This window comes from Elephas maximus, chromosome 2, assembly GCF_024166365.1.
Source record: "Elephas maximus indicus isolate mEleMax1 chromosome 2, mEleMax1 primary haplotype, whole genome shotgun sequence".
Lineage (NCBI taxonomy): Eukaryota > Metazoa > Chordata > Mammalia > Proboscidea > Elephantidae > Elephas > Elephas maximus.
Genome location: NC_064820.1, coordinates 142,878,833 through 142,896,037, shown reverse-complemented (window position 1 = coordinate 142,896,037; position 17,205 = coordinate 142,878,833). Strand labels below are relative to the sequence as shown.

The following is a 17,205-nucleotide window of genomic DNA, read 5'->3' as shown; positions in this document are numbered from 1 at the left end:
AGCGGAAACACCTTGCACATAAACGTTGGCTATTTAATAGAACTTTTCCCGGACTCTGAACATCCTTTTAAAGAAAAAAGTATCTAAAAGACGTTTGTTACCCTTTCTCTTGGCTGCAAATAAAACTACTCTGCTGTTTCGGCTCTTGATACCAGTAGTATCTCCTTTTCACCAGGCAGTTGTGCTATCCTGTCACTGAGTTCACTTTAAAAACAAAACCATATTGCATGCAGTGGGGACAGCCATTCTGGAAATTTATTTTACATAATCACTACCCTAGAACACATTACAGCAAATATTACAAATCAATTTAATTTAGGTAATTTCTCATTAAGATGCTTACAGATTGGTAAGTCTAATTGTAAAACCTAAGCATTTATAATTCATAAGCACAAATTATGCTAAACTAGATGGGTTATATGCAATTAGAGTTTCATATAATCTACAAAATGATTGTTCACACAGAAATTTAATTCCTAAGTTTCCATTAATGTATTACATCTAATTTTTATTAGACCTTCTAGTTTTAAAAAAACAAAAACCATTGCCAATGAGTCGATTCCAACTCATAGCGACCCTATAGGACAGAGTAGAACTGCCCCATAAGGTTTCCAAGGAGTGCCTGGTGGATCCAAACTGCTGACCTTTTGGTTAGCAGCCGAACTCTTAGCCACTACACCACCATGGTTCCCAGAAGTTGGATGTAAATTGTGCACTAACATTATAATTCAACTTCTTGATAGCTGTTCTGAAACTCATGTCACAAGAAAAAAGTAGTTTTTACCAAAAGTAAGACCTAATTCTCTCCAGCGCTGACAATATTCCCTGGCCCTACATTTGGCACTTATTAAATAGAAACCCTGGTGGTTTAGTGGTTAAGTGCTATGGCTGCTAACCAAAAGGTCGATAGTTCCAAACCACCAGGCGCTCCTTGGAAACTCTATGGGGGAGTTCTACTCTGTCATATAGGGTCACTATGAGTTGAAATCAACTCAACAGCAGTGGGTTTTTTAAAGGGTATTCTGGGAGAAAGGAAAATACCACTTGGTCCACTGCTCCCTGTACATAGTTGTTATAGATTGAACTGTGTCCCCCTAAAATTTATGTTGAAGTCCTAACCTCTGGTTCCTGTGAACATGGCCTTGTTTGGAAATAGGGTCGTTGAAGACATTATCAGTTCACATCAAGTCATACCAGAGCAGGATGGGTCCTCATCCCATCCGAGTGGTGTCCCATGAAATAGGAGAAGGGACACAGAGAGACGGTGGAAGACAGACGGCCTACCTGGGGCTACCAGAAGCCAGGAGAGTCAAAAGATCTTCCCCTTAGAGCCTTCAGAGAGAAGGTGGCCCTGCCAACACCCTGAATTCAAACTATTAGCCTCTAGAACTGTGAGACAATAAATTTCTGTTCTTATCAGCCACCCACTTTGTGATATTTTGTTAAGGCAGCCCTAGGAAACTAATACAATAATACATTTTCATTTGAAAGAATTAGGCACCCCTCGAAGTCCCATTCAACCTTTGGGAGGAACTGGGCCTCAATTCCAGCTAGGAGTTAGTAAACATCAGCCAATCTGGAATGTAAATTTCTTTAAGTTTAAAAATGGCTTCTTTAAGGACCCCTAGTGGTACAACAGCTAAGCACTTGGCTGCTAACGGAAAAGCTGGTGCTTGAAATCCATCCAGCAGCTCTGGGGGAGAAAGACCTGACAATCTGCTCCCATTAAGATTATAGCCTAGAAAACTCTATGGGGGAGTTCTAGTCTGTCACACGGAGTTGCTGAGTCGAAATTTTGACTTGATGTCCCCAAACAACATTGACAAAGACAGATGTACCACTTCTAAATTTCAGCTGTCTCCCAAATGAAAATGATCCAGAATCACCTTTTTCATTAAAATACATTAGAACCTAATCTGATCTGCATATCAAGATAACAGAAGCCCGTTCATGCCACCGCTGCCCCAAAATGTCCCACGAAAATATAACTTCCAATGCACTGATGCCTCGGAAGCACAAAAGAATATCTGTAATCAGAAACCATTAATTAAGGTTAATTAAAGTTCACATTGTGACTGACTGACATTCACACAAAAGTACCGCTTACTTTTCTTAAAGCGTTGTCTGCAATATCATGTCTAATCGGACACCCAAGAATATTCACAAGCTTGTTATCTGAAAGGAGAGCAAGCTAAATTCACACAAACTCTTCTTTCAACAACAACAAAAAAAAACTTTTGATCTTGAACTATTATCCCCATTGTCCTCCCCCACCATGCCTTTTACTGTAAAATTAAAAAAAAAAAAAAAAAATTACCTCATGAGTATACTATAAAACGACCAGGACCTATTTTATTATCCTGCCAAATAATCAGGGGTCCCTAATACCGAACTTAGGAATACATGTGTTCTTTGCTTCATGGAAGATATTTGAGGGGGAGGTGGAGAAAGGCTGGGGAGATAATTGCAGCCTATGGGTAAGCCAGACCACATGATCAAAAACTGCTGTGACACTTAAAAGTGTTTCTCCACAAGGAATTCCGGTGCCCAGAAGCGTGGTGAAGCCAGTAGCAATTAAAGCTATGTTATCCTTTTAATTTACTTCAAATCATTGGCCTCTAAAATCAATCATTTAGTGTGGTTGGATAAGGGAGGGGCCAATATAATAGGCACGTGCATTAAAAATCTTGTTGATCTTACTCGGAAATTTTGGCAGGCTGGATCTGGGGAAATTTAAAACGGCTGCTTTGAAGCCCACCCTGAAATAAAAACTGGTCCCTTTCTAGTGAAACAAAGTGACTAATTTTCTAGGTCAGTTCATTTGTAATGAATTCAAGGTTTGCTTCTTCGGAATCTCCTTGGATTTTCATCCAATGCCCACCATGCCCTGCACTGGGCACTGCCTGCTTGAAGTGCGAGCTTTTATTTTATTGCATGTTTTAATCCACAAAGGAACCCAATTGTTTAGCGTAGACTGGTAGGAGTCCTTGAAAGTCCACTTGAGCAATGGGAACTAAAACATTAAGAAGTGTACCAGTATCTGTTACACAAGGCCAAATTTACCTAACAAAAGAAAGCTGTGTTCTACATCACACATGATGCACATAAATCACTGGAGTGTGTGTATCTCCCTCTTGCAGCAATTTACTCCCCCAAATCTTTTCTTGACAAGGACACGGAATACACACACAATTGGAAAGCTTTTCCTAATCAACCCTGGAGTCACAAACCTTCAAAGAAAGCAAACTATTAAAATTATTAAAGGAAAGAAATACTCCTATCAATAAGAGCTGACAAAGCAGTCGACCATGGTCCAAAATGTGCTAGCCTTTTGTTGCAAATACAGTAAAATGGTCTCTGGTGCCTCAGTAATGTGTGTCAATCCTGAAGAAATAAAGGTTGAAGCTGAAGTGACGCTCTAAGCGTTTACACTGCCAAAACAAAACACAATGCACAACGCCCACGATGTCGCTGTATTTATTTGGGAATCTGCTGAGCCAAAGACAAATTATGGAATTGAATTCTGAGCGAAGTCATGAATGCCCTCATTTACCTACACATTTGGGAAGGGTGTTAATGAAGAGTCTGTGCCCCTCTGCCTACTTGTCCAAAGATGAAAGTGACATCAGCCCCTGGACTGTAATTTTTTTTCCAGCAAGACTAAGCAAGAGGCAAATCCTGAAGTAAATATCAGCTGGATGTGCACATAACAAGGTCCAGGGAGACACTCTCAGAAGTTGCCTCTTATAATCCAACACTGAATTATAGGAGAAGCGGTTCTCAGTCCTTTCAGAGCACAACTGCCAAAATGACTGCAAGGCTTGCAAGCCCTAGTATATCTCAAACCTTTCCCAAGACACCCCAGCACTATCTGAGGCACTGAAACTATGGCAACCGAATAAGCAAGCAGCCTCCATGATTAATAGATGAAGATCCCTGCGACAGTGACTAGCTAGGGCCATCATTCATGAATACAAGAAGAATTAGCAGAGAATCCATCTTGAAAACCATTAGCAAGTATTCTTTTTATAAAAATCAACCCAACTGCCCTTCCGCTACATATACTGGAGTTTCGGAGGCTGTAAACAATTTCATTTCTATTTATCTCTCACTATGCAGAGATGAGAACCTTCTTAGCAACTGAGCTCGCTTTTTTAGAACTGTGAAAGGCTTAATAGAACAATGTTCCACCTGAGTATCTGAGGCCTAAGAAAAAATGCACACACACACACACACACACACACACAAAATACGTGAAGGAAATCATGGGGCCTTCTGGGCTACCAAGGAGGGGCAGTTGTTGGACTGTTTGATGGCTTGTACATGTGCGTGTGTATAGTGTAATTTTTCATTAAGCATTCCATTTTCAGGAAAAGAACGTTCCCATTCACTAGCTCAATCAGTATGCTCTCAGTTCCCTCGTTCAAGGACAGTAGGAGTCTGGGGGAAGGGTGGCCAAGTATTGGAGTTGATGCAATATTAATGAAAAGATTGAATACTCTGCTGAAAAAAAAGCTCTGGAATAGGAAAAGGAAAGAAGAATGGATCCATCACAGAAATCTCATCTATAAAACTCCCATATAACATTAAATCATAATTAATACATTCTTTATTTCTTCACATTCCCTAAAATGTTTAATTTCCAATGGCATATTTTCACTGTGTTAATTCCAGATCCTGTCCTGTTCTATAAAAGCTTCAAATCAAATTACACCCAAACACTGGTCTCAAAGATGTGGGGGCAGAGGGGCTGAGAGAGAGGTAAGTAGCTGTGCCTAAGCATCAATTTTAGAGTCTTTTACTAAATTTTTAAATTGGCATGGATTCTTTGAAATAAATTTTTTACAGATGGCAATTATAGGTTGGTTGGAAACCACCAAAAAGCACCCAGTCATATTAAATGAAAACCTCAGGTCTAACTGCTGTATGTGGAAATATCTATTACCAACAATACTTTCAAAGCAACCATCTCCAAGCTGCTTCAAAGGACCACAGCCCTTCGGTTTTTGGGGCGTGTTAATTGCTGATTTATTCAGCTCTCTTTCCATCCCTTTTCCACATATAGAATTTAAGACAAAGCCTTTTTTTCCTACATGAAAATAGCTGTGCTTTCAAACTATGGAGGGACTCTTAGAAGACACAACTGCACAGGGAAAATTGTGGCTATAACATCAATTTACGTCCCCTTCTGCGGTGCCTTTGAGAAGTCAAATTTTTATCACTGATAAGACCTTGTATGGCTATGATTTGAGTCAAATTTCAGGTTCTGTAAGCAATGTCAGTAGAATTAAGTGCTATCTCTACTACGGTCAACCAACTATTTCCTATCTGTGCTTTGCTACTGTGAGGATAGTCACACTCTCCCAAACTGATTTCAGGTCTGATCAAGAGAACAGCGACCCAGAAGGCATATGGCCACCATAAGGACCCCTTGAACAAATCTCGGCCACAGCCTCCTGGAGACATCTGCTTGGCCGCAAAGCTTTTCCTCTACAACACGTGTGGCCCTCGGGGTCAATTCAACTCATCCCTGAGCAGGCCGCATGTGCTGCTCTCAGATTTGAATGTAATCCTTAGTGTGTGCAGACTACGCAATTTATTTCTAAAATGTTAATAAGTGACTGCTATCATTTTTAAAATGGGCTTCTATTTGATGATGTAAGGCCATGGGCTGCTTACCACTGTTTTACTTGTATAGTGCTTTTTTCCTTCAAGGTTTTGGGTGTGATATTTCAACCTTCAAAGTTAGGAAAAGGATCCTCACATCCCTTCCCATGTGAATGATTTTTTCACATACTTCCCAGCTTAAAACCCATGATACTATGACCAGTTTATGTGTGATTGTTCATTTCTGGTCCAAAGATTGTTTCCTTTGCATCATCCCTGTATGCTACAGATGTGCAGCCATTTCCTCTTGTCCTCTCCCCATAAAAGCACTGTCTGCTTCTTCAAATCTGTTTCCAGGGCACCTTTCCTTGACAACTGCCAACCAAATAAAAATAACACCGTATATTTAACGAGTGCATTTTACATATTCTATTACATTTAATTTTCTCAACACCCATAACACTTCCATCATACTAACATTTTACAGATGGAAACTGAGGCAGACAGAAATTATGTAACTAGCTCAAAGTTACACTGTTTGCAAATGGCAAAAAAAATGGGATGCAAATCCAGTTGTGTCTGCCTGAAAAGTGACACCCAGCATTGCCTTGATGGTTATCCACTGCATTCTCTCTGAGGGTCCCCTCCAAAATTAGAAACATTACTCCACAAAAATGGAATGAATCTGCCCTTGTTATGGCAGAGATCAAAACTTCTCTCCTACAATCCTGACGTGAGTGTTCTTCTACATGTTTACATTGACGTGAACGATTTCAGAACTTAACTGAACAAAAACAATTATCTTACTTTTTTTTTTTTTCCCATTTTTATGCCTGACACAATGTCATTCCCATGACCTTGCCCAACTTAATGGCCATATTGAAAGTACTCTTTACTTGATCTGGTTGGCATTCTGATTAATAGAGCCACCATCCATGCTCTATGTGGATTGTGCATTTTCAATGAATTTAAGAATATTATTTTGATAACATGGTTTATACTAAAACTATATCAAGAGCATAATCTTGCCTTTATGATTTAGAAGACCCTGAAGTAAGGTCTCTGGTATACCCAGGAGGGTCTAGGATTGGGAAGAGAGAGTTAGCATCATAACTTTTCAAATTTCCAGAGTGTGTTTCATATTTTACTAAATCTATTCACATTTGTGAGTTCATATTATTCAAGACTAAGTATCACTAGTCACAATTTTATTTACTATAATGCAGCTTCAGAGAGGTTAAGGGGCCCGTCCCAGGTAGTAAGGGTCTAGAACACAGATCTTCTTACTTCAGACGTAGGGCCTTGAACGACAGATATCACCGTGTGGGTACAGGGCAGAGACATCGCAATACTTTCTCCTGGTAGAAAGCTGAATTTTAAAAACTATTATCATCAAAACCCCCAAAGCAAGAAGGGTCTGTGGCCAGTGGGTAAAACTGCAGAACAAATGAGGCCAAGGTCAAAGGCTCAATCCCCATAAATATTTGATGGGTGTCCTCTTAGCTCTGTGTTTTGGCAAGTTGATTTTACCTAACTCAGACTTTCTCCAGCTTCAGCCAGGTGTTCCACAGATGTGTGTTCTTAGCCACAGAAGGGGACTAGGTGAGAGTGTGGGAATGAACAGGCTCAAATCCATCACCAAAATTAGGAAAACAATCCTTAGTGAGTGTTCCACTAATGGTGCATAAGCCATATCACCTTTGTTCATGGAAGGCAGGACACACACGCACATTCATGCACACGGAGAACTACCTCACTTGATGAAAACATGAGATGGAAAAAAAAGGGCAGACAAAGGAGATAAAGTAAAGACTAGTGGTTTGCAAAACGATTCACTCTTTATTCATTCATTCATTCATTCAACAAATACTCATTAAGGGCCTATGATGTGCCAGGCGCTGTCATAGGTGGAGCTACAGCAGTGACTGAAACAAAAATGTCTATCCTCATGGTGCTACATTCTAGCAGAAGAAGCCAGGAATAAACAAGGACAGCATATGGCATGTCAGTCTGTGCTAAGTGCTAATGAAAAAAATGAGGCAGGTCAAAGGGGTAGGGAGTGCAGGAGGAAAGAGGTGAAATAAACAGAACGATCACAACAGATCATTGAGAAAGTGGCATATGGGCAGAGACCTGAAGAAAGTGAGGAGCAAATCATGCAGTGATCTGGGGAAAGAACCACCCCAAGCCATGAAAGAGCAAGTGCAAAGACCCTGCAAAAGACCCCAAGGAGGCATATTGAAGTAACCTCAAGGAGAAGTGGAGATCAGAGAGATGGAGGCCTGGGTGTAGATCATGTGGGGTATGTAGGCTTGGGAAGGACTGGCTTTTTTTACAGGACACTAGATGGGAAAGCATCTGAGCAGAGATATTACCTGATCTGACTTAGTTTTTAAAAATCCGTTTGGTTGCTTTGTTGAGAAAAGACTGTTGGGGGGGGGGGCAAGGGCAGAAGCAGGCAGACTAGCTAGGAGGCTGACACAATAACCCAGCAAGAGGTGAATAGCTTGGCCAGAGGCTTGAGGAAGTCCGCAAGCATTCTGAAGGTGGAGCCAACAGGCATTGCAGCTGGAATGGATGTGGGAGTGAAAAAGAGTCAGGGTTAACCCCAAAGGTTTAGGTCCCAGAAACTCAATAGATGGAAGTGCTACTTACTAAGATGCAGGTTAGGACAGGAGCAGATTTGGGGGAGACAGATCCAGAATTGGGTTTTGAACATATTAAGTTCCAGATGTCTGTTAGGTTCAAGAGGAACTATCTACCCAGTACGCATTTGGATATTTGAGAAGTCCAGGTGAGTAGTCTGGGCTGGAGGGGTTATTTGGAAATTACCAGAGTATTGCTAGTACTTTATATGACACTCTCCATTAGTGCAATTATAGTTATTCTAATAAAAAATAAGCTTTCAGGAACCCATCTGTTTCACCAAACAAGATACCCCTGTGTGTACTATACTATAATAGTCTCCTCCTGAGAAGTCGTCCTGAACTCCCATCTCCCCTTGAGGTTTGTGTGGTATGACATCTTATTTGCCCATTTCAAAGGGATTAAATGCCTCCCTCCCTTCCCTACCTTACCATATTCCCAAGAGGCAGTCATGTGGTTGCCAGCAGAGAATAGCTCAGTTGCTCTTGCAGCCATATTTTAAGCCAGATGAGATAACGCCTTCACTCTGGAATAGAAATATCTCAGAGATAAGCTGGTTCCAGTGCACCCCAAGGAAGTAGCGGGGCACTGACATGAAAGGGCATGGTGAGAGGCTTCATGGCTTCACCCGCCCCTGGCCACGCCCACAAATGTGGCCGCCACAAAGATCTTGGTATGTTGAGACACACCCACTCGTCGTGTACCCCGTTAAAACCAAACCCATTTGGGTGCAGTTGATTCCGACTCATAGCGACCCTATAAGACAGAGTAGAACTGCCCCATACAGTTTTCAAGGAGCACCTGGTGGATTCGAACTGCAGACCTTCAGGTTAGCAGCTGTAGAGCTTAACCACTATGCCACCAGGGTTTGTTTCCACTCTTCCTGTAGGACGTAAATTATCTAAACTTAAAGGAGGGTGTGTGGGGGTAGGTGGGTGGAGGAGAGGGGCAGCCCAGAGGTCCATGCAGGCTTTCCCAGGCTTTACACTGCTGCAAATGGCAGATGGCTAATTAAAACATGTGCAATTAGCTTGGCTTGTTCTATGATTCCTTCCCGCAAACAAGTAAGATGGGAGAACATATTAGCTCTTGGCAATCTAATCCTTAAAAATAAACTTTTTCTCTCATCATCACTCTTTTGTCCTGCTCTGAAAAGAGCTGAACCACTATGTACACATAGTAAAGTATCTGACTTACCTCCTTGTTCAAAACAGTATTTTTCCTTTCATTTCAAACAGAAGTTCACAATTAACCATTTGCTTTTAAAGCATGAGTATTTCTTTTGAATTTAAAACAAGTTCGTGTTTTTATTCAATGAAGGTAACATTCATCCTCTCCTCATTCAACACACTCAACTTCACTAGTGCAGTGCCACCCACCCACTCAAAATGCAAACGCTGTATCTTCTAATGATGGGAGAAGCATTCACTAGCCTTGGGAAGAACCTGAGGTGTCTGTGTGTGTGTACACAAAGAGTTGTACTGATTGCCACTTTACAGTAACCACTTACTTGAAGGCACAGTTTTTCACTGCAGGAAAGATAAACAGGTCCAGTCTAAGTGAAGAAATGTGAACCATGTGTGACTACTTCTTTCATTCGTTTATTCATTCAACATTTATGTGAGTGTTTTGACTGATCCTTACGAATTTTCAACCTATTTAAACAAGCAGATTCTGCAGATGGTTTCCAGGATAATGATTCTGGGTGTCCGCTTAACATTTACATATATGGATTATACGCATTGTGGAGAATATGGCATACCTCTTAAAGGTGCCAACTACAAAACACAACACTTTGGGAAGACTGCCACTCCACCAGCACTGTAAATACGAAGCATCTTCACATCGAGCTGAAAAGACTCATAACACAAAACCGAAGTTTTAAATCTGATATTCATTCTTCTCAGATTTCAGATGAGATCACAAAGTGCCTCATTCAAAATGTCCTAAAACCTACGTAACAGGGAGTGAGGGGTTACTCATTATTCGAATAAAAGTTACCATGTAAACAAGTATGGGTAAACCAAATTCAAATAGCTAATGCAATTATTTTTTTTAACAGTTTAGTGGAGGCGAGGTTCTGCCACTGTATTTAAGGTTAGGCTAATAATTAACTTTGGTGCCTGGAGTATTTTAATCAAAGTGTACTGTAAACCATAAAACTGCTCCATACTGACTAAACACACGGTATTAAAAAATCATACAAAATGCTTGCCACCTTCACCCCTGGTACCCATCTGGATAAGGCTTTAAAAAGTTGGGTATTTTCGTTAAGAACTGGGCACAGGCATCTTTACTTTGAAGGGAAAATCTAAATAAAGGATTCGAATATTCAGAAACACCCATCTTCCCCTGCCATCAGGGTGGCAGACCGTGGACTTGATTCACAAAACGTGTGTATCAGGGGAAGATAAACCAACAACTACCCCGAATAAAACAAGGCAAAGGCACTCGATCTTCCTGCCGGTGAAACACTTAAAAACCAGCGCTGGGGGCATTCAATAGCTTTTCTTAGATGGCAGAACACTGCAACTGGGTTAAATGGCTTTCCAAATTTGAGGCAAAAAAAGTTGAGCGTACAGTAAGTGAGTGTGTGTGTGTGTGTGTGTGCGCGCGCGCGTGTGTCCGCCCGCGCCTGTGTTTTGAATCTGTCCACGGATCGCACCGAGTAGCAACTCTATTTCTACTGAGCGTAAACAGGGAGTTATCCCACTGTGGCCACACCTGGCTACAACACCCCCGAAGCAGCCACTTTTCTCCCGAGGACGGAGTGGAGCGGTCGGCCAGGCTACCCACTGTGATACAGGCCGAAGGCCGCCGCTGCAAGTGCTTGCCCTGGCTATGAAGACAGCGCCGCCAGTGTCTCGTCTCTCCCCTCCTCTAATCCGATCCGGCTCCTCTCTGCTCCTCCCTGTACACCCGGCGGCTGGAAAACCGGGCGCGGGTCGCAGGAGGCTCGGATGCTGCGCTTGGAGCTCATTACTTGCAAGCCAGCGAGCCTCGACCTATATCCACAGGCACGGGTGCGCCAGCCAAGGTCCACAGCAGCTGCACCCTCATCCCAAGTCCTGCCTCTGGATGTCTTTCCCCCACTCTCCGCGACTGCGTGAGAGACTGGTCAAGCTAGTGCAGCGCCGCGACCCCCACCATGCCGACCGCCGGCCGGGGGTGCCACTCTCCAATGAGCCAGTACCTTGCTCCTAGCAGTCTCCTGGGCTGCCTGCCCACTTCTTTCCGGCTCGGTTTCCCGTAGGCTGCACTTGCGCAGCCCCAATCCCGCCGTACCCACCGCCCCCTGGCTTTCACAGAAACTTTCCAGAAGAGCCCGGTCTGGTGACCCCGCGCTGGAAAAGGCGGAGGGGCGGCGAGGGAGCGGGAAAGAAGGCAGAGTCCTGTTTCCTTTCCGGACACCATCAAGTCCGGGACCGCTCCCTGCCTCTCCCTGCGCGGCCCGGGTCGTGGAAGAAGGGAGGTGGCCTGAGGATAATGCTTTGCACTGAGTCCCACACTGGGAAGCTGAGAAAAGCGCAGAGAATCCGGAGGAAAGACACTTCCCACACCAAAAGGGTCAGTCAGAGTGGGTGGGCACTGCCCGGCTTGCTCCGGTGCGCCCCGCCGCCCCGGAGCCAGCGCTCTAGGACGCAGCGAGGAGTCCTGGCATCCAAATTCTGGAGTCGCGGCAGAGCCCTTGTCTGAGTAGCTAGACCCAGGTCATATCTTGCCCCGTCTCCCCTTTCCCCTCTAAGGACACCTCCTTTCCAGAGAAGGACCTCGCAGATTTTGGAGGAGGCGCAGCGGGCGCCGGCCCTAGCGAGGCGGGCTCTGTGCTTCAGGGTACGCAGCCGCGGTGGTCAGTGGTCTTGTGGCTCAGAAAAGAGCTGCTGAAGGGGACAGGACCCAGGCGGAGACACCGTGTCGCATCGGGGGACGCTCCTTGGCACTCACTGGAGCAAACAAAGCCCGGAGCCTGTGGTGCCAGCGGCCACAGGAGCCGGGATGTCACCAAGTGGGAGAGCGCGCGGATGTCAGGGCCATTACAAGTTTCCCTCACTTCATACAGCCCAGCCCAGACCTCGCACCAACAACAAAAGACTCCGTCTCTCCACTGTCTGCGCCGAATCCCTTCTCCCAGCACCAGGACCCAGATCTGGCGCTGGGCGAAGACAGGGAGTTCTATCCGACCCCCTCCAGCCAGCCCTCGAGGGCAGAACCCCTAGCCCTGCCTGTGGCACCAGGACAGGGCTCTTCCAAGAATGCCACCCTCTTGGGGCTGCTTGGCTTCCTGCTGGTCGGAAAGTGAGGACAAGCCCCCGGACCCTCTGCCCGCGCACACACGCCCTGATGGGGCAGCCATCCGCGCCGTCGCGGTCGGGCGGCGCCGGGCGTGTGCGTAGCCCGGGTAGGGAAGCTCGCAACGTAGAGCCCAGCGGTCTCTGGGGTGCAAGGCAGAGAGGCGCGGGCAAGGCGCACTACTGCTCTCCCAGGGCGAGAAACGCTCAGGAGACGAAAACCCGAGACAAAATAAAACGCAGACACTACAAAGCCGACAGCGCGCGCCCGCCGCGGCCCCGGGACCCGCAGGCTGAAGCCAAGCCACCCTGGAGGTGGGGCGCGCCGGAGCGCCAGGGCCGTACCTTTTCGGTGAATCGACGGGAAGGCGGCCGGGGCTTGGAACGGACTGGTGCAGCGTGTCTCCCATTTAGTAATCCATTATCGAGGGGGATCTCTCCGGGCTGCGAGCTGCGCTCTCTCCTTCGCAAGCCTTTGTCATTCCTACATGTGTACTTGCCTCTTTGGGGGCAACAGTCGCGGCGACTACTTTCTGGGATGCAAGCGCGCTGTGTACATCTCCAATGACAGGGGAGAAGAGAGGAAAGAAGCAAAAACAAAAAGACCAAAAAACCCCAAAACGAACAATCAGCCCCACACACAAGAAAGGGGTAAATGTTCAAGAAACTCTTCTCCAAATCCAAATGCCACTTGGATTCCACTCCGGTGAGTCCCTTCGGTGTCGCCGATTAACAAGTCATTTCAGGGCTGGGGGCGGGGTGGGGGCTGGGGCAGGAGTGCGCGGCTCTGGCCCTACTCTGGGCCGGGAGCGCGGTACCACCGGTCTGGCGATGCTGGCCGCTGCTTCACGTTCCTAAGCGGGCATCGCGGGAAGTCGGTCCCGCGGAGAAGCGCAGCTTATGCTTCCCGAGCGCCTGGACAGCCGAATGCGCGGGGAGCAGAGTTGCCTGCAGCCTCACCCGGTGCTGCTCACTACTCCTCTGCCACCAGAGAGGCCGCGGCTCCCGGGCGGAGCCAAGTCCCGGACTGGATTGCGCAGAGCGGACTCTCCTTCTGCAACCCCGCCTCCTTTGGCTGGCGTTTCTTCCGACCCAAAGGAGAGCTGTGGTGTGTGCGTGTGAGTGCCAGTGAGCGAGGCGGAGAGAGGGATAATCTGCGCCGTGTGAGTTCAGGTGGAGCCTTGAACCGACTGGCCACGTTGGTTCCTTCCACCTGGATTCCCGGGCAAGCGCGCACTAGGCGGAGGTCCCAGCGGGGGCGACCCGGACTGTAGTCCAGCCCTCGCTTCCCCCACCCCAGCATCTGCTCTAGCACGGGCAGAAAAAAAAAAAAATCCCGGACAGCATTGCTGAGCCCTGCCAAATCAGAAAAATAAATAAAAATAGACGTAGTGCAGGAGCGAGTTACAAGAAAGGATTTGTTCATCGATTTTCTTAAATGGAAAAGTTTTAAAGGATGAGGGTAAGTGAACGGCGAGCCTTTCTAATTCTGATTACTGTATCAAAAGGTAGATTCCAGAGTGATGGACGCGCTACGTACCCAGATGAATTGGATAGAAGCAGGTGCGGTTAAAAACACACTTCGAACATACGAACACAGCTATTAGTTACGCACATACACACGTTAATAAAGCATGTTAAGTGAGCAAACTACAGAGGATGATGTTATTAACAAAAAAAACAATAACGGCCTGTTTTAAAACTAAGAAAGTATGTGGACTGTTCTTAGGAATAATCTTCAGCAGTAAGATGCAATTTCAATAACAACCCAACGGCTTCATGGAAGAAGAAAATTGCAACTACTTTCAAGGCGCTATTGTTATGATCACACATAGAATGGCAGGCACAGCCTTCCTCCACCGCACAAACTCTGAATCGCCAAGGAGCCTTGCAGTTACAGGCTTGTGCCAACTCGTCAGGCCGTGCCACGTCCCCCTCCCCTGGCCGCTGCGCCCTCCCTGCCTCCCCTGCTGCGCCCCGCAAACAACTGCGCACAGTGGCTGCTGCTACCCCAGAACCCCAGTAAGCTACCCCAGAAGGCTTCGCAAACGGTGCGGGCTGTAGCCGCAGCCTTTAAAGAAAGTAACACAAGGCGGCCAAACCAAGCAGTATTTACTACTCAGGGGATCGGGCAAGAAAAGCAAGTGTGAAGACAGATTGGGGTCTCAGTCCTACTTAGGTCGAGAGCCCTCAAATGCAGTAGAAACTACTTGTTCACGAATTGGGGCTTGAGTCACTAGTAAATGCACGTTCACTTTTATGCTGTTCCTGCTAGGAACCCAGGTTACGCTAATATAACTAAGCTATCTGCTCACGAAAGCTCACGAAGAAGAAATCCACATGCTATGGGCCCTTCGCCCCCTCCATCCCCCGCCCCCCCCCCCCCCCCTTTTTTTCCACAAACCACCTGGGAAAAGGAGAAAATGGTAACGGGGAAAAAGTCCGTCTCCCTGATGTTCTTCAGAGCTGCCAGCAGGGGCCGCTATCCCCTCCTTTCCCAGGCAAACGCAGCTCCAGGCCCGGGGGACTGGGGGCGGAGGGCGGGGAGGGGGAGGCGAGGCCCTAGGTGCGCAGGCAGCTCCCGCCGCTCCGAGGAGCAGGATCCGGGAGGGGATGTGGAGTGAGGACGGTGGGCCTGCTGCCTGCGCGCTCCCTGGCCTTGAGTGGGGACTGGCTCTAGGCTGTTCTCCCTAGATTCCAGCGGGATCGGGCGGAAGGGCGCTGGCTTGCCGCGGCGGCTCGATCCCTGACCGCGCTATTTAACACCCAGAATTGGGCTGGTGACGGCAGGGCCAATGAGAACGGGGTCCCGCGGTCGTCCGTGGTCCCCTTGCGCGGTACGCAGAGCAGAGGTCGGGTCCAGGCGGCTCCCTGGTTCTATGTCCCGGACCTCCACCCTGCCCGGGTCGCCGAGTTCCCTCCTTCGCTTTCTGCCGCCGATTTACATGCTAATTGTGTCTGGGAAAAGTTGTTTAACTGGCAGAATTAGGCAGAGCAAACGAATTGTTTCACAGGCTGAACCAAATTAATTCCGGGCTTAGCTCCCTCCCTTGGAGAAACAAACAAGCTGTCTTGTTTGCTTTATGGATATATTGGAAATACCCTACATCCAGTTCCAGGATATTTTTTAAACGGAAATTATTTTCAATATTAATACCTGTATGTTTAATTTGCAGAAACACCGAGCCTCGAAGAGATTAAGTTTACCTAATTTAAAATTACCGAATACAAGAGAAAAGAATTCGAGTTTACTTTGCATGGCGAAGAAATACTACCCAGAATCTTCCTGGCAACTAAGAGATCCTGAAGTCTCACATCTAATTGGGCGGCCATATTCCTGACCACGTGATATGGCATTTCCACCTGCCAGGGGAGAGATGCTCCAGGAGCTGGAAGAAAAGCCAGCTATTGTGTTGCTCCGGAAGCCCTCTGGGGAGCACCTGTGGCCGCCTGGAGAAGAAGCTTCATGTCGTCATTTCCACTTCTGTGTGCCTCCGACGTATTCCCAGACATACTCCCAAACGCCTGCCTTATCTCTCAGTAAAACCACTGCCCCTCCAAAGCCTTTGAAGTCTGCAATTCCCTTTGTCCCTTCAAGGAGAGAATGCTAATGGGAGTTAAAGAATCAGTGTTAGAACTAGAAGGAAACCTACATATTTTTGTAGCTAAATGGTTATGGAATGGAATGATTAAGACGTTGGTCTTTAGAGGCAGTCTGCGATTATTACTAGCTGGTGACTTTAAGCAAGTCACTTATCTCTTTGGCACCCCATTGTAAACCCCTTGCTGTCAAGTTGATTGTGACTCAAGGTGACCCTATGTGTTACAGAGTAGAACTGCTCCATATGGGTTTCTTGATTGTAATCTTTGCGAAACACATCCCTAGGCCTTTCTTCTGGAGCACCTTTCTTCCATGGCACTGCTGGGTGGGTTTGAACCACCAACCTTTAGATTGGTAGTTGAGCTCAAACCGTTTGCACCACTTAGGGACCATATGGATTATACCTCAACATTTAAAAAAAAAAAGTCACAACTGAACCAATAAGCAAGGCCGTGATAAATGGAGAAAAGATTGAAGTTGTCAAGGACTTCATTTTACTTGGATCCACAAGCAATGACCATGGAGCAGCACTCAAATCAAATGATGTATTGCATTGGGCACATCTACTGCAAAAGTCCTTTTTCAAGTGTTAAAAAGCAAAGATGTAACTTTGAGGACTAACGTGCATCTGAATCAAGCCATGGTGTTTCAGTCACCTCATATACATGTGAAAGCTGGACGATGAATAAGGAAGACCGAAGAAGGATTGATGCCTTTGAATTACAGTGACAGCAAAGAATATTGAATATACTATGGACTGCCAGAAGAACGAACAAATCTGTCTTAGAAGAAGTATAGCCAGAAGACTCCTTAGAAGCAAGGATGGCAAGACTTCATCTCACGTATTTTGGACATGTTATCAGGAGGGATCAGTCCCTAAAGAAGAACATCATACTTGGTAAAGTATAAAGAAAAAAAAAAAATTTTTTTTTTTTTTTGGTCAGCATAAAAGAGGAAGACACTGAACCAGATGGATTAACACAATGGCTGAAACAACGGGTTCAAGCCTGGCAGCGATTGTGAGGATGGCTCAGGACTGGGCAGTGTTTTGTTTTGTTGTAC

At 46.0% G+C, this 17,205-nt stretch overlaps 1 protein-coding gene across 3 annotated transcripts in view; it reads right to left on the bottom strand.

The window, feature by feature from the left end:
* SEMA6A (semaphorin 6A) overlaps positions 1-12,976 on the bottom strand; it is a 153,042-nt gene extending 140,066 nt beyond the window's left edge. For all 3 annotated transcript variants that reach the window (XM_049873611.1, XM_049873612.1, XM_049873613.1), the window contains exon 1: positions 12,888-12,976. The gene's annotated coding sequence lies outside the window, so the exon portion shown is untranslated. The remainder of the gene's footprint in view (positions 1-12,887) is intronic.
* Between the last annotated feature and the right edge of the window lie 4,229 nt (positions 12,977-17,205).